The sequence below is a fragment of the Vespa velutina genome, chromosome 8 (assembly GCF_912470025.1).
Source record: "Vespa velutina chromosome 8, iVesVel2.1, whole genome shotgun sequence".
Classification (NCBI taxonomy): Eukaryota; Metazoa; Arthropoda; class Insecta; order Hymenoptera; family Vespidae; genus Vespa; species Vespa velutina.
In genome coordinates, this window is record NC_062195.1 from 1,560,001 (window position 1) to 1,577,123 (window position 17,123).

The 17,123-nt window shown below is 32.9% G+C and overlaps 1 protein-coding gene across 6 annotated transcripts in view; it reads right to left on the reverse strand.

Moving 5' to 3' along the window:
- LOC124950889 (hybrid signal transduction protein dokA-like) overlaps positions 1-14,049 on the reverse strand; it is a 106,232-nt gene extending 92,183 nt beyond the window's left edge. For all 6 annotated transcript variants that reach the window (XM_047498339.1, XM_047498337.1, XM_047498338.1 and 3 more), the window contains exon 1: positions 13,903-14,049. The gene's annotated coding sequence lies outside the window, so the exon portion shown is untranslated. The remainder of the gene's footprint in view (positions 1-13,902) is intronic.
- Between the last annotated feature and the right edge of the window lie 3,074 nt (positions 14,050-17,123).

Consider the following 17,123-nt stretch of genomic DNA (forward strand, 5'->3'; position numbering starts at 1 on the left):
GAAAGTGTGGTACATTAAGTCTCCCCCCTCTCTCTTTCTCTCTCACTCTCTCTCTCTCTCTCTCTTTCTCTTTCTCTTACTCTCTCTTTCATGGGAGAGCGTTCGTCATAAATGAAATTTCCCAGAGGATCTTTCGAGACTAATCCCCGACTTATTTCAAAGATTCCGTTTCCCTTTGTCCCGGTGAAATAACCGAGATGTCTACAAGAATTATTACTACCACTGTGCACTTCCTCTATTATATCAACCGCTTCTCTTCTCTTCTCTTCTCTTCTCTTTCCTTCTCATCTCTTTCTTCATTCTTTTGCGCTTCTCTTTCTCGCTTCATAGATACGATAGTATCTCGTCTCACTTGATTTCGTACTTACTATGCCACTGTCTTGCGGTCGTTTTGAATCTCGAATATAACTCTCTCTCTCTCTCTCTCTCTCTCTCTCTCTGCTTAAAATTTCACGGTCATATCGTGGGATAACTGTTTTCTCGAGGGACAAGTTCATCTCGCCCCTTACGAGCTCTCTCTCACCCTCTCTCCCTCTCTCTCTCTCTCTCTCTCTCTCTCTCTTTCGCATTTAATCATAATCATATTCTTCGGTTAAAAAAAAAGAAGAAAATATATAATATATATATATATATATATATATATATATATATATATATATATATTTATAGCGCAGGTTCTCGAAAATTATGGATTGAAAATTAAAATTAAAAGAAAAAGAATATAAATAAATAAATAAATAAAAGTAGGAAAAAATGATAGCGTCATTTTAAAGAGAATTAAAAAAAAAACATTCAAAATAATATCACGCTTGATTTCTATTGGTGTTTAAAATTTTTAAATGGGAATTATAGGGCATTTCATTTACGACTACCTCGACGAAAACAAAATTGATCTGTCACGACGTTTCTCTGTATTTTCGTACGCACTTACGTATATAGAACATGCGGATATAGAATATGAAGACGAGTAAATTATAATGAAACACGCAAAACCAATTATTATCTTTTCTTTGTTTCTAAACAACTCGAAAAATATCAACACCTATTATCTTTTCTATTTATTTCATTTTCGACACTTTTCCAATTGTTTCCATCGTTTAAAACTCATTATGTTTCATCGTCATAAATAAGAAGTTCATATCACCATTCTGAAGTTGTGCAATAAGAATAGGTTTTCCTATTGATTTTCTCAAAGCGCATATATTAGAAGAAAATTGAAAAAATAATTGAGAAAATAGATCCTTTTTTTTCTTCTTCTTCTTCTTCTTCTTCTTCTTATTATTATCATTACTCTTTTTCCTCTTTCGCGTTTGAAACACACAGGACATCGATCAGTTTGAATCATGACGTATTCTTTTTTCTCCCTTCCGCCCCTCCCACCACCCCTCCCACTACCCACCCACTACCCTTCTTTTTTCTCATACGATTAGTTAAAAAGGCTCTCTTTTTCCCTCTTTTTCTCTCTCTTTTTTTTTTATCTTCATACTCTCCAAGTCCCTTTTTCAGTTGCATTCAACCCATTCTATTTTTCACTCTCTCTAGGGGGAGAGAGAGAGAAAGAGAGAGAGAGAAGCCTATTCTCTTTCGCGCTAAGCCCTAGGAGCGTCATTAAGCTTGGCATTAATTTGAATCTCAATGGCATCACTCTTATATCCCACTTTTCCTTCACACCATCTAGTTCTTCTCTCTTCTAGGCTCGTTCAACGACCAACGAAAAGAAGCTAATAACTCTTACGCATTTTTCACTTTTTAAACGTCTCTCTCCCTCTCTCTCTCTCTCTCTCTCTCTATTTGTCTATCTCTATTTCTCTTCTGAGTATTAAACTTGAATCGACATTGCCTTTTAACGTTTTATTTAACGACGTTGTTTTCTCTCTTTCTCTTTCTTCCTCTCTGCCGAATTTTTTTCATTTTTTTTCCCCTCTCCTTTTCTTTTTTTTTTTTTTTTTTTTTTTTTTTTTTTTTTTTTTTTTTTTTGTTCTTTTGCCTTCCCAACCCATTCTCGATGAAAAATAAAATTCATTGAAATAAAATAGAAACATATTGAATCCTCTAACAGGCTCTTTCAACTTATTGAATTATTCACGAGTGAGTATCACTGTTTTCCTTTACGTATGTACGTTTCCTATCCGTATCGATTATCGAATATCGAGAGTTTCGCGTTTAATTATTATCGAGCTTCGTATTCTCTAGTGAAACCTAAAATCGTTTGAATCGAATTAAACGCTACGATGCTTCTTTTTATTTCTTTTTCTTTTCCTTTCTTTCTTTTTTTTTTTTTGGTTTTCTCTTCTTTGCTTTTTTTCCTCTCTCTCTCTCTCTCTCTCTCTCCCTATGAGAATCAACCTACTAAAACTTCCTCAGATTGTCGTGAAAAAACTTTGTCGGATCATTCTTCCCTATCTACCCCATCTCTCTCTCTCTCTCTCTCTCCCTCTCTCTTTTGCGTGTGTGTATGTGTGTGTGTGTATGTGTGAGAGAGACAGAGAGAGAGAGAGACAGAGGGATAAAGAAAAAAGAGACACATACGGTCGATTCTTCGTAGACGTTTGAATTATCGCAATTGGCATTTTTCCATGGACCAGGCTAACCTTACACTGTATAAATTATCGGCTTGGAATAAATCTCATGGCACGGTTCAGTGAACGAAGCACATCGCTTGGTTGGCCCGTTCGATTCACGATCCCACCCCACCACCACACTTCACCCAACCCCAATCCCCTATCTTCCACGTTCTATCACCTTCGTTTTTGCTATCGCTTTTTTTTTTTTTTTTTTTTTTTTACAGATAAAAAGAACTTCTCTCAATGGAGACACATAGACATACACGCACGCACACACACACGTATATATATGTATATATTATATACATGTATATATATTTATATAAAAAGAAAATACTTTTTTTTAGAGTCAAAAGAACGTATCGATTTTCGACATGCAATCGCAAATTAAAAAATTAATTTACTTTTTACTCAAACAAATTAACGAGTTAATATAAATAACGTTATGAAGTTTAAAATATATCCTTGTATTTTGTTAAAGAAAAAAAAAAAAGAAAAGAAAATAATTAAAAACGTAATAATAATAATAATAATAATAATAATAATACTATTGATAAAATTCAATGAATGAATGAATGAATGAATGCTTATGTACGAGAGCATACGAGAACGAAGAGCCGAAATAAATCAAAAGGAAGATAAAAAAGGAGACAAAAAAGAAAACAAAAAAGAAAAAAAAAAAAAAAGAATTTACGAGATTTAATAGAATTTGATATAGAGAGGAATTTTAGAAAAATATTGGACTTGGTTGTAAATACATATATATCTACGTACGTACGTTCACATATACGTACATAGATACGTACGTACGTATATATAGATATATATATATATAGCGTAACATTTTCTAGATATTTTCACGCCGAACGAGCCGCGAGCGCGAGTTTGACCAATAAATTACCGAATAAATATTCAACCTCGAACAATTGACCCGCGCAATTTTAGTGAAATTCTATTTCTGCATGGTTTACCGATATCATCCTGTAGTGTGTAGTATACTGTAGGTCTTCTATATAGTGTCTATATATCCCTTGATCGAACGCGAACGATTACACGATAAAAATACAAAATAACGATAGTGAGAGAGAGAGAGAGAGAGAGAGAGAGAGAGAGAGAGAGAGCGTTCCGCGGAAGTATTAATAAAAGTGAGGAGAAAAAAAAAATTTCTTTTTAAAGATTAACAAAAAGATAAGTGAAAAAACAAATGAATGAATGAATGAATAAATAAATAAATAAGTAAGTTAGTAAATGAATTTGCGAGAAAAAAATCACTGACGGGTAGTTTATAAACGCGTCAAATACTATCGATAGACTATAATTAGAAAATACGATCATATCTCTCTCTCTCTCTCCTCTCTCTCTCTCTCTCTCTCTCTATCACGCTCTTTTTCTATCTCCAATATACTCTTTCATCGTTCCAATACAAAATATCGATAGCGAGAGGAGATCCGTTCTATCGCGGTGTTAATAAACCGAGAAAAAAAAATTTTTTTGTAATAAAAAGAGAAAAAAAGAAAAAGCAAACAAAAAATAAAAAAAACAAAAAAGAAGAAAAGAAAAAAGAAAAAGATAAAAAAGGGAATTGAGAGAAAAAAATCTCTGACGGGGTGTTTATATACAACGTCAAACGTTATCGATTGACTATAATTAGAAAATAGAATCACCTATCTCTCTCTCTCTCTCTCTTTTTTCATCTACTCTCCCCGTGATATTAATAAATCCAAAAGGAAAGGAAAGAAAAAGAAAAGGATTTTTTTCGAATTAAAAATAACAAAAAAAAAAAAAAAGAAAAAAGCAATAAAAGAGAAAAAGGAATTGCTGGGGGGTGGGGGGGGGGAGGGAAAAAATCTCTAACGCGATGTTTATAAACGCGTCAAACGTTATCGATTAATTATAATTAGAAAATAGGATCACCTACGTCCCTCTCTCTCTCACACACACACATACACATACTCTGTTCACCTACTCCTCTTTCATCGTACTATCTCCTTCCTCTCTCTATCACGCACACTTTTTATCTTTCACGCGCACGAGTCTTGCTCAAATACGCGTATAATAAAACGAACGAACGAACGAACGAACGAACGAACGAATGAACGGAACGGAACGGAACGAACGTAACACCCGTTATAAATAGCACCGTGCAATATCGCTTTTGTCGTCGAGGCAGACGTGCGCATTGCAAAAATGAAGATTGCTTCCGACTCCATTCATTGCCACCGTGATGCACCGGAAGTTGCCCGAGTTTTTTCGTCCCATTGTACGTGAAACTGGTGCAATATAGAGATCGCATACAAACACGCGCACACGCACACACACACACGCGAACACACATACTCACATATGTATATATTTATATTTATATATACTTAGATACATAGATATATATGTGCTCTTCTTCTCTTTCACTCTCTCTTTCTCTCTCTCTCTCTCTCTTTCTCTCTTTCATTTTATCTTTATCTCTCTGTGTATGTATATATATATATATATATATATATATATATATATATATATAATAAAACATACATTTTCGTATATAAATGTACCATCATACATGTAGTCGCTCTTTCTATTTATTTCTCTCTCTCTCTCTCTCTCTCTTTCTCTCTCTCTCTCTCTGTCTCTCTTTTTCTCATTTTCCATAAGTCCTTCTCTTTTTCTCCCTCACGTTTTCTTTCTATCTTTATCTTTCTTTTGCAAAACATAAAGGCCAGTATCATTCTTCTACACTTTTAATGCTAATACGTATTTCATTTTGATTGTGACATCACTTAAGAAAAGTTAAATTCGAGACGAGGAGTTTGTTCTTTCTCTCTCTCTCTCTATCTCCCTATATATATGTATATATATTCGCGTATATATAAAAATTTTACGTGTAGGTACAAATATATATATATATATATATATATATATATATATGTGTGTGTATATGTGTTATATAGACAAACGTTACATACGAGAACGCATTAGATATTTAAATTCGCAGAACTAGAGAGCCACTGGAAGAACGAATTTTTTATTCGCAGTTTAACATCAGTGAGTTATACTACTACTACCATTACTATGTAATAGTAATAATACTTTTAGGAGAGAGAGAGAGAGAGAGAGAGATAGAGAAAGAGTATGTGTATATGTGTTAGGTACTTTTTTTAATATTTATTCTACAGAAATAAAAATTTTTGAATTTCCTTTGGTTATACACTTATTACTCTCTATATTATATTATAATTTATAATATATTTAATTAGAAAAAAAAAATTATATATATATATATATATATATATATATATATATATGTATACACGCAAAAAGTATTTCAGTGAAACGTCAAGTGATAAGAATTAAAAAAAATATCCGAAGGTGAACTTTCTGAAGGAATAATAAAAATTGATTTGCGTGTAATTTTTCAATCGTAAAAATACTGTTCGTAGTTAGAAATTCAAATAGAAATGAAAAATGATGGAAATAAGATGAAAAGTAAGTAAATGGTAATGGGGTGGGAACGAGGGAAAGTAGATGAAGAAATTAAAAAGAGAGAGATAGAGGGAGAGAGAGAGAGAGAGAAAAGAGGACAATTCTACGTGACGGAGAAAAAGGTACAAAGGGTTGTACCTTAGTTAAAAAGGGGAAAACGTTATCGAGGTAATACGGTTGGATAGAGGAAAGAAAAGAATGGAAAGAAGGGAAAAAGGGAAAAGGGAAAGAGAAAAGTGTTACATTAATGGTACTTTGGTGCGAGCGTGTAATAGCTGATAGTAGTAGTAATATCAGCAACAGGTCGGTGTCTGGACGACGAAAAGCTGGGCACAATCATGAGACCTACGAAATAATCTGATATAAGTTTTCTTTAATAAAATTAATGCTTAAGTTGTCGTAGAGTGATCTCCGATAAATTATATTACGATGTTCGTGTACGAAAAAAGAAAAAGAAAAAAGAAAAAAAAAGAAATAGGAAAAGAAAGAAGAAAAAAGAAAAAGAGACGAAGAAACAAAAGAGAAAAAAACATCTCTAACATGAATTTGTTAAAGTTAGATACACGATATGATTAATTTCGAGTCCCCTTGATAAATCTTATTATTGTTCGTGCCTTAAAAAAAAAAAAAAAAAAAGAAAAAAAAAAAATCTAATTGTTAGTATCTTTTTGATAAATTCTAAGAAAATACATTACGGCAGTTTTATCTGAAAAAAGAAAAGAAAAGAGAAAAAAATTTTTACAGATAGGTATATATTAAATGATTATAATATTCGGATAATAATTTATCTTTGATAAATTTTGATAAAATATATATCATAGCGTTCGTTTGTCTGGAAAAAGAATGAAGAAAAAGAAAAAACGAAAAAGACTACAAAATGTTAAAGATAGCTATTTTAAAATTAATTAGTTTCGATGTTAATGAGAAATAGGAGAAAGGAATGAAATGATAAAGAGGAAGTTTGCGCAATGCTTAAAGAAGGGAGATTAGTAAGAAAGGATAAGAAAATGAGAGAGAGAGAGAGAGAGAGAGAGAGAGAGAGAGAGAGAGAGAGAGAGAAAGAGAATAAAAAGAAATACTCGTAGTGTGAAATTTTCTAAGATAAGGATAGATCGTAAACGATAGTTCGATAAAGTATTTTTTCTCCTCTCTCTCTCTCTCTCTCTCTCTCTCTCTCTCTCCCTCTCTTCTTTTACCTCTCTAAGGAGTAACTTTCGCATTGGAAAAGCAACCAAAGTGGAATAAAAAGATGAAAATAAAAAAAGAGAGAAATAGAAGAAGAAAAAAAGAAAAGGAAAAAGAAAATAAATAAAAGAAAAGCAGAAGTAGTAACAGAAAAGAAGCAAAGAAAGAAGGGGACTTTTTAAAAACAAAAAGTGCATAAAGAATGACGTTACGGGCCATACTATTGGCATAATATTTTGCCTAAGTTGTTCCTCGTCGTGTCGTAGCACGTACTCACTGTCTTTCTCGTTGTTGCATCTTAGATTCTTTTGGAATTGCATTATGTAGTAGTAGTAATAGTAGTAGTAGTAGTAGTAGTAGTAGTAGTAGTAGTAGTAGTAGTAGTAGTAGTAGTAGTAGTAATAAATGCATTTGGTAAGTCGAGAACCGGACGAGAGCACATGAACAAGAGTCATTTCTTTTTTCGTTTTCATGCATCGATACTACTTCCTCGTAAATAAATGTTCACGTTTGAAGATCAGATAATATACTTCTCTATTTTCTTTTCCCTCTCGTTCTATTTTAAAAACATAATATTTTCATATTTAATAAAAGCAATATAATAGTATAGTTTCGTTTAATACCACGTACGTCAAACAAGAATCATAATTTTTAAATATTTATTATTAATCTCTCTTTCTATCTCTATTTCTATCTCTATCACTATTACACACTATTCTTATTGTTTATCGTCGATATCGTAGAAAGGTGACGTTTGATTAAAGTCAATCACATCTTTTCCCCAACGTCGAAATCGTTTAAATCATTCTCGTACGGATCTGGAATATATTATATGAACCTCTAAAAGATTCAACGATAGTTCCGTCGTAATCGATAAACTTAAATTGATCTAACTTAAAATTTAAACGTATTGCTTTCGAGGTGAAAGTCGATATTGAGCATCGAGCAATAGTAGTAGTAATAGTAGTAGTAATAGTAGTAATAACTGTAGTATCAGGTAACGTAGCATCAATGGCATACAGGTGTCAATAAAAGTATCGTTTATATTTTTGCGATTTTCGAGATAGAAATAGAGATAGGGAGAAGGTGAAGGAAGGAATAGTTAAAGGGGTGGGTGGGAGGGAGGAGGAGGAGGAAGAAAAGGACAAAATAAAAGAACCAATGTGAAAGGAGAATATGTCGATAGAAAAACTTCTTTTATATCGTCGAGAAATCTTCAACTTTCTTTTTATTCCCCCTTCATCATGATTTGTCTCTCTGACGAGTTTATGGTTGTCGTCTTATAACTTATCATAAAAAAAAAAAAAAAAAAAAAAGAAAATATGATATAACCGTGATGTTATGACGAAAGTTCCTGTCTCCTTTGAACGGTTCGAACGATTCACTCGAACTATACTTCTATATACGTTGATAAGAGAAAGTAGTTTTCATCCCTTCCGATATACACGAGGACCTTTTACCCTATACTACTACAACTACCACCACCACTATGATCACCATCACCAACATCATCACTACTACTACTACTATTACTATTACTATTACTAGTAGTATCACTACTACTGATACTACTACTGCTATCACTATACCGGAGCTTTTACACTCACACCGTGATCGGACGAAAAGGCAAACTTTTTCTTCCTTTTCTTTTTTATTTTTTTTTCTTTTTTCTATTCCTCTTCTTCTGCTTCTGCTTCTGCTTCTACTTCTTCGACGTGGAGAAGGCCAATTTCATCGCGAACCATCGACGGAAAAACTTTTACATTCCTCTCTCACTTAACCTTCCCTTTACATCCCACCCCCCCCCTCTCTCTCTCTCTCTCTTCCTCTCGTTTGCTCTCTATTTTACTCTTCAAGCTTATATTACACTTATTTCTTTTTTCTTTTTCGCACCGGTCGACGTTTGATCTCATTTCGATCATGCCTCCTTTATGTTATGTAGCTGTTTTTACTCTTTTTCGTTATTTCCTAGGAAAATTCGTTTCTATACACACATGTAAATATATATATATATATATATATATATACATACATATATACATACATACATATATATATATATATATATATATATGTCATATAACTAGGTAGAGCTAGCTATTCGTCTACTGTCTATCTCTTTTTCCAAAGTAACTACATGTGCACACGTAGTAACGTACTGATAGTTAATTACTGAGTGAAAGATCACCCTGGGAAATCAACGAACGTATTTCTTTCCTTTTCTCTCGTAGATGATGAACACGTCAATACATTGACTAGTCTTTTGGTAATAATTCTCTCTCTCTCTCTCTCTCTCTCTCGCTATACATATATATATATATCTGTTTATCTCTCTCTATCTTTCTAATGGCCAAGAGAGTGCAAACGTAAATTTTCTTTTTATTTCAGCAATTAGCACTAATCTTCTCTTTCTCTCTTTCTCTCTGTCTCCCTCTATCTCTATCTCTCTCTACCTATCTCTATCTCTTTCTCATTTGCATTTTAGAAGTACGAACTATCATCCTTCGTTTATTTTGTTTTTTTCTTTTCTGTTAATCGGAGTTGGCGAGGGGTTGGGGGATGAAAGGGGTCGAGTGAATCTTTTTTCTTTCTTTTCTCTTTTTTTTTTTTTTTTTTTTTTTTTTTTTTTTGTTCTTTTTTGCTTTTGTTTTTCTTCATTCAGAGCTACCAACAGAAACAGGAGAAGTTCTCTAGGAAAACCGAGCGAGAGGGAGGAAAGGCTCGTTGTAATTTCCGGCTAACGATGTGTTCCCCGTTGCTATCGTCCTTTCCCAAAGAGGAAGATTTCCTCTGCTACGAAATGCAGAGAGTGAGAGAGTGAGAGGGAGAGAAAGAGAGAGAATGAGAGAGAGAGAGAGAGAGAGAGAGAGAGAGAGAGAAAAGAAATGCAATTTCGTACGAGTGTCTCTTGGAATGACAAGCATTGGTCTGTGCGCTTAATCTAGATTAATTTAGTAAAATATGAAGAAATAAAAAAGAGAGAGTGAGATAGATAGAGAGAGAGAGAGAGAGAGAGAGATAAATGACAAATACATTATATCCGTGAATATTCTTTTTCTTTTTTTTTTTTTTTTTTTTTTTTTTTTTTTTTTTTTTTAGTTTAAATTACGAAAAAATTCTCCTTTCGAACGACTGATAATTAGGCGCTCATTTCATTTTTTTTTTTTATTTTTTTTTTTTTATTTTTTCTAAAAGAAACATTCTATTCACGATTCGCTTGTTAAATCGTAATTAATTAAAGGAAAATCGTCGAGCGAGGTATTAGGATAACTAAAATGAACAAAGAACAAATATACATATATATATATGTGTGTGTGTGTGATACTAGAAAAAAAAATTTCTTTTTATCCTTTCCTTTTTTCTTTCTTCGTATTGAGAAAAAAAGAAATTTCCTCTTTTCTAACGATCCCGTCGTAATTAGAATACTTTTCAATATATAACATTTGTGTTGGAATCGTTTGTTAAATTCCAATTAACTCGAAGGAATTAGTAAATTTGATAGCTGAAAAAAATATTTTTTCTCTTTCTTCTTTTCCACATTATGAAACAAAAAAAAAAAAAAAAAGAAAAAAAAAAAGAAAAAAGAAAAGAAGAAAAAGAAAAAGAAAGCTCTCATTTCTAACGACTCATAATTAATAACTTTCTCAATCTTTTCTTTTCATCTTTTCTTTCCCTTTTTATTTTTTTTTTTTTTTTTTAATTTTTCTTTTTTTTTCGAAAGAGAAACATTCACTCGCCAAATAGCTCTGCTCGTATTAATTTCCAATTAATTAAAACGGGGAAATAGTCGTTCGGGTTGGGATCGAAACGATTTAATCGCGAATATCTTAAAGCAGTTTAATTCAGTTAACGAGATTTAGCGTTATTGGGATAATTACGGGGTAGGGGGCTAAGGGTGCCGATTGCACGGGATGGGAAATTCTCATAAAATAACTGAAATCCGAGCACTTATGGAACGAACTCATAGCTATTTTCGTGTTCTCCCGGAGAATATAAAGTTTGCTTAGCTTTACTCGTGGCACATGATTGTAGCAGTGCCTGTGTGTTAGACCGTCCAACTTTTTTTTCTTTTTTTTTTTTTTTTTTTTTTTTTTTTTTTTTTTTTTTTTTTTTTGAAGAGTTGCTTTTTTTCTCGTCGACGAGGAAGAAAGAAAGAAAGAAAGAAAGAAAGAAAGAAAGAGAAAAAAAATTAAAACACCAACGAAGATTATGAGAAAATTACTTTTAATATTATAATTAACTCACGTTGTTAAAAATTCTGAAAAGTCTGAAAAGAAAAGAGATTAAAAAAAAAAAAAAAAAAAAAAAAAAAAAAAAGAAAGAAGGAAAAAGAAAATTGTAAAAGGGCGAAAATCATTATCGTCAATCGTCTTCTCTATTTCATTTCTCTATTTCATTGAAAATCTAATATCGTCTCCTCGGATCGAACGTTCAATACCAATAAAATATCCTTTCTCATCGAAGTACCTCGAAATCTGAACACAAAATAATGATCCCTTCTAAGAGCATTCTGGCGGAAATTAAAGGGCGTTCCACGACGTTGCCTCGAGGTGTAGGAGAGAAAGAAAGAGAGAGAGAGAGAGAGAGAGAGAGAGAGAGAGAGAGAGAAAGAGAGAAAGAGAGAAAGATAGAAAGATAGAGAGTGAGAGAGAATAACCTATAAGTAGAGATAGAGAGAAAGCGCTGTATATATATATATATATATATGTAGGCAGAGAGAGAGAGAGAGAGAGAGAGAGAGAGAGAGAGAGAGAGAGAGAGAAAGAGAGGGAGGAAGGGGATCGCAAGGTTTTGAGCTTTTCAGCAAACACACCACTTGCTACCTTCGGGCTAGACAATCATCCGTTCTTCATATTCAGATGTACCTAGTAGTAAGTACTTTACTCGTTTCAAATCCATCTGCGATTATTTGAAAAAACAAATTTTTTTCATTTCCTTTCCCCTTTTTTTCTTCCCTTTCATTCTTTTTTCTTTTTTTTTTTTTTTTTTTTTTTTTTTTTTTTTTATTTCCTTCCATTTCTCTTTCCCCTTTTTAACTACTTAATTCCTGTCAAACATTGTTGATATCCGGCGATTAGCAAATCGATCCATTTTATTGGTCAAAGTTTTCTAAAGATTTTAGAGGAGGAAAAAAAAGAATAAATTTGAAGTTTAAAGTAAAAAAGAAAAGAAAAGAAAAAAAAAAAAAAAGAAAAAGAAAAGTCATCGAAAGGCTTATTAACGAAAAAAACAAAGGACAAACTGTTATCTATTTAGTTTATCCAAAATATTCGTACTTATTGACGAATTCATTTTAATTACAAAAACAATTCACCATTCGATTAATGAAAATATTGATAGAATGAAGAACAATAAAAGAAAATTATCAATTCTCATTGAATTTCTCAGTCAATCAATAATACTTATAGAATATTACATACGATATAATGTTACATAACTCGTTTGTTTGTATATCCAACTGTAAAATTCATTTTTCATTTCTATCACTAATTAGCTTATTTGTCAAAGTGAATTTTATCTATCGAATTTATCCGTTCAATTTTTTAATTTTTTCTCTGCCCCCCGCCCCCCCTCCTTTCGAATGGTAGTACTTGGTCGTTCGTTTAATCCGCCTTAGCTTTGAATCTTCTCTATTCTCTCTCTCTCTCTCTCTCTCTCTCCTGCTTCTTCTTCTTCTATTCCTGCTTCATCTCTTTCTATCAGTCTTGGTGAACACGATCGCCATTGCGCCAGGTGAATCATGCTCCATAAGAACGTTTAATCCCTCGAGAAGATTGGAAAAATTCAGAGCCGAACGGAATCCAAGTTGGATCTGCGTCTCTCTCTCTCTCTCTCTCTCTCTCTCTCTCTCTCTCTCTCTCGGTCTCGTTCTCTCTCTCTCACTCAGTCTCATTCTGTCTCACTATCTCTTTCCGATTCTTTCCTTCTATCTATCTATGTATCTATCTATCTATCTATCTATCTATCTATCTCACTTCCTCGTTTTCTATCTATACCATCCTCTTGCTTTTAGTTCCTAGATCCCTAGGGACTACTTCGATGAATCTGGACACGAAGTCCAAGGATTTTAAAGGTGACGAATTCAGGATTAATCCTCAATCCAAACTGATTCTCATCGATATTCCCTAACCCATGTTCTCATAATTAATCGTAGGTTCTTTTTTCTTCTTCTTCTTTTTCTTCTTCTTCTTCTTTTTCTTCTTTTTCTTTATTATTGATTTTTCTTTTGTCTTTTTTTTTTTTTTTTTTTTTTTTTAAATGAATGAATGAATGAATAAACGAACGAATTCCAATTACTCGAAGCAATTCTTTTTTCTTTTTCTTTCTTTCTTTTTTTAATAACGATTCATTCATCGAAATCGTCTTAATATATTTCGATCTAATATACAGAATGGGCTCTTAAAATTTACCTAGACGATTATTAAAAATTGATTATTAAATTTTTCAAAATATTTAAGATAAATTTTTCTTGGCTTTCTTCCTTTTTTTTTTTTTTTCTTTTTTCATATTTTAATGCTACAATACTTTTGTATCGTCCAGGAAAATCATTTGTCCAATTTTGTATTATATATATAAAAAAAAAAAACAATAAATAAATAAATAAATAAATAAATAAAAATGAAAAAAAAAAGAAGTAAATTATAAAGCTTAACTCTAAAATGGTTTTTTTTTCGCTTACCTTAACAACATCCGACTCTTCGTAGAAAATCCAAAAAGGATTCGTCACATTCTTTCGTCGATCTATTAAATCGCGTTCGTGGCGGCGACTCACGTCGCACGTTGCCTCGTCGCTCGCACGATTTTTCTTCTAACACGAGAGTATCATCGATCTGAAAATTAAAGAATACAAATATATTAAATATATATGTATGTATATTTAAAGTAGAAAAAAGCAAAAGAAAAGATATAATATACGTCTATAATTGTATTAAATGTAATGACTTTATATGTTATTTTGATTCGCCAAAGTTCGACTTTAATATCGTTTAGAATACTTTATAACATAATTAAATCAGATATTATCGAATGGTCGTGTAACGATATAATCAAAATAAAACAATTCAAAATTGTTCGGCGATACGATATAATAAATTTTAATAAGAAGAAACCATGTAACATCGAATTGGAATAAACAAGTACAAAAGTTCGAGTACGAGATTTTGAGAGGAAAAAAGAAAAGAAGATAATACCATCACTTCTTATTAGATTTTTTTTATCGAGACCTTTCTTAGATTAATTTTCGTTTCCTTTTATTTTTTTCAGCTCAGAAAGTAATGTCGATGAAATTTAAATATCGCGTAAAAACTTTTGACCAATAAGATGGCAGAAGGGATTGTCGATTTTGTTTACGATTGATCATGGATCAGGTTGAAAAAAAAAAAAAAAAAAAAACGAAATACTGTAAACTCCTTTTGCTTCTTGAAAAACGTCGAACAGAAGAAAAAGAAATTCTTGAAAATGGCTTTCGTTGTGAAAACTTCAAAGGAAAAAAAAAGAAAAAAAAAGAAAAAAAAAATAAACGGAAGAGGAGAAAAAAGAAAGATTTTAAAGGAAGAGAAAAGAAACATAATAGAAAAAAAAAAAAGATCAATTTCAATCATAAAGAATAGAATAAGGAAGAACGAGGGTAATTAATACGTACGTCGATCGAACGTGAAAACGTTTTCAGGATCAATCAAGAAGATCAAACAAGCGAACGATCGATCGATCGATCGAACGATCAATTGGAGAACAAGTACAATTACTGATTAGGATTATCCTAAATTAATTGAGTTAACTGGTGATGTTATCGGCATCGTTGTAATAGTTACTACATGGTACAACCGCTTTCATGTCCAGCCACAATAGAAATGGGGATGGTCCGGAAAACGAGTAACTATATATACACATATGTACATATATGTGCACACAAACACACACACACATACGAGTACGTGAAGGAGAGAGAGAGAGAGAGAGAGAGAGAGAGAGAGAGAGAGAGAAATAGAAAGAGAAAAATCCAATACGTACATACATTCGAAGCGCACTTACTCGTGTGTTTCTTTTTATCCAGGAATATAAACCGATCGAAGATCGGTACCAACGCCATTATTACTCCCACGATAATTCAGTTTGCCTCGGTATATTTCGCTTACACGAGTATTCGATGTGTCTACACGTACTATATACCTACATACGTTAATACGTATCTACGTATTTCTGTGTATATATATACACACATATATATATATACATATATATATATATATATGTATATACATATATATATATATATGTATATGTGTGTGTGTATAGGTAAGTACATATATGTCGAAGAGCCGACGGTGGGCCCACAATGTGGTAGCAATTTTCCTGTAATTACATCGGCCAAGATCAGAGTTCCCTTCATTACTGATGCCAAGCACGTCTAGTGGAGCTAGTATGGACCCTTCTCTCTGTACCCTTCACCCCTTGCCACATATCTCTCTCTCTCTCTCTCTCTCTCTCTCTCTCTCTCTCTCTCTCTCGCGCGCTCCATTCCTCTCCAATAGAGTAACGTCTACACTATTGATAGCAAACTTTCTCTCTCTCTCTCTTTCTCTCTATCTCTTTCTCTCTCTCTCTCTCTCTCTCTCTCTCTCTCTCTCTCTCTTGCTCTTTTTCTCTCTATACTATATCCCTTTCGTTTTAACGAAAATGATCCTATCCTAGGATACTATACCGATAGTCTTTACTTTCTTATTGGTCCCCTCTTTCTCCTTCTCTTCTTCTTTCTTTCTTCTAGCATTTCTCTCTCTCTCTGTCTCTCTCTCTCTCTCTCTCTCTCTGTTTCTCTCTCTCTCTCTCTCTCTCTCTTTCTCTCTCTAATGAAATTGCTGCTGTGCACGTACGTGCTTGCTTTGAACTCGCGCACGTATCGAAATACATTGGTGTTTTGTGTAATAGAACCGATCGAGCTTTCGCGAACTTGAGACTTTTCTCTTTTTCTCTCTTCCTCTCTTTCTCTCTGTCTGTCTGTCTGTCTCTCTCTCTCTCTCTCTCTCTCTCTCTCTCTCTCTCTCTCTCTCTTACTCATATACGCACATACACACACACGCACAGACACACACTATCATCCAATTGCGTTTATCAAAGAACAAAAATTTCTACACTAGAAACAGTATTTCGATTGGAAACGACGTTACGAGTTTTAGGACGAACGAACGAACGAACGAACCGTAAAAGTCAGTTCGAGTTGGTCAAAAGTTCGTAGATTTTTGAAAATTGAAATATCAATTATATTCTCTGTCTTTTTTTTTATTATTTTTAAAATCTCTGAAACTTTCACGTTGACCATTTCTTTCCTCTATCGTTTCTTTTATTAGATTCAAATCGTAAAACAACGGAGCCAGGTCAATTTGAACGCTCAAAGAAATAAAAAGAAATAAAGAAAGACCAAAGGGAAAAGGAAGAAAAAAGAGAGAGAGAGAGAGAGAGAGAGAGAGAGAGAGTGAGAGAGAGAGAAAAGGAAAAAAGAAAAAAAGGAAAGAAAAGTGTCTGAGAAAAGAAGCAATTCTATTTTTCAAAAATTACTTCAATAAATTTTGATCGTTCGGAATAATATAATGGACGTAAAGAGAGTATTAAGATCGATTTCTCTTTATCATATTGATATCAACAAGAAGAGTTACCAGACGAAAACATTTCTCGTAAAGATAAAAAGTATGTTGTTGCAACGAGATGGTGGAAAAGTCTCTTTGTAAATAATATTCTCGGTTAATTCTCGCGGGTCTACGTGCTCGGGAACGTTCTACTCGCATTACCGGATTTAGAAGAGGTCGGAGTTATAAATCCTTAGCTTCTAAGCTTTTTACCACTTTTATTTCCGCTGTTCTACCCACCAACCACCCCCCACCCCCATTGAGCTTGGAACAAATATTT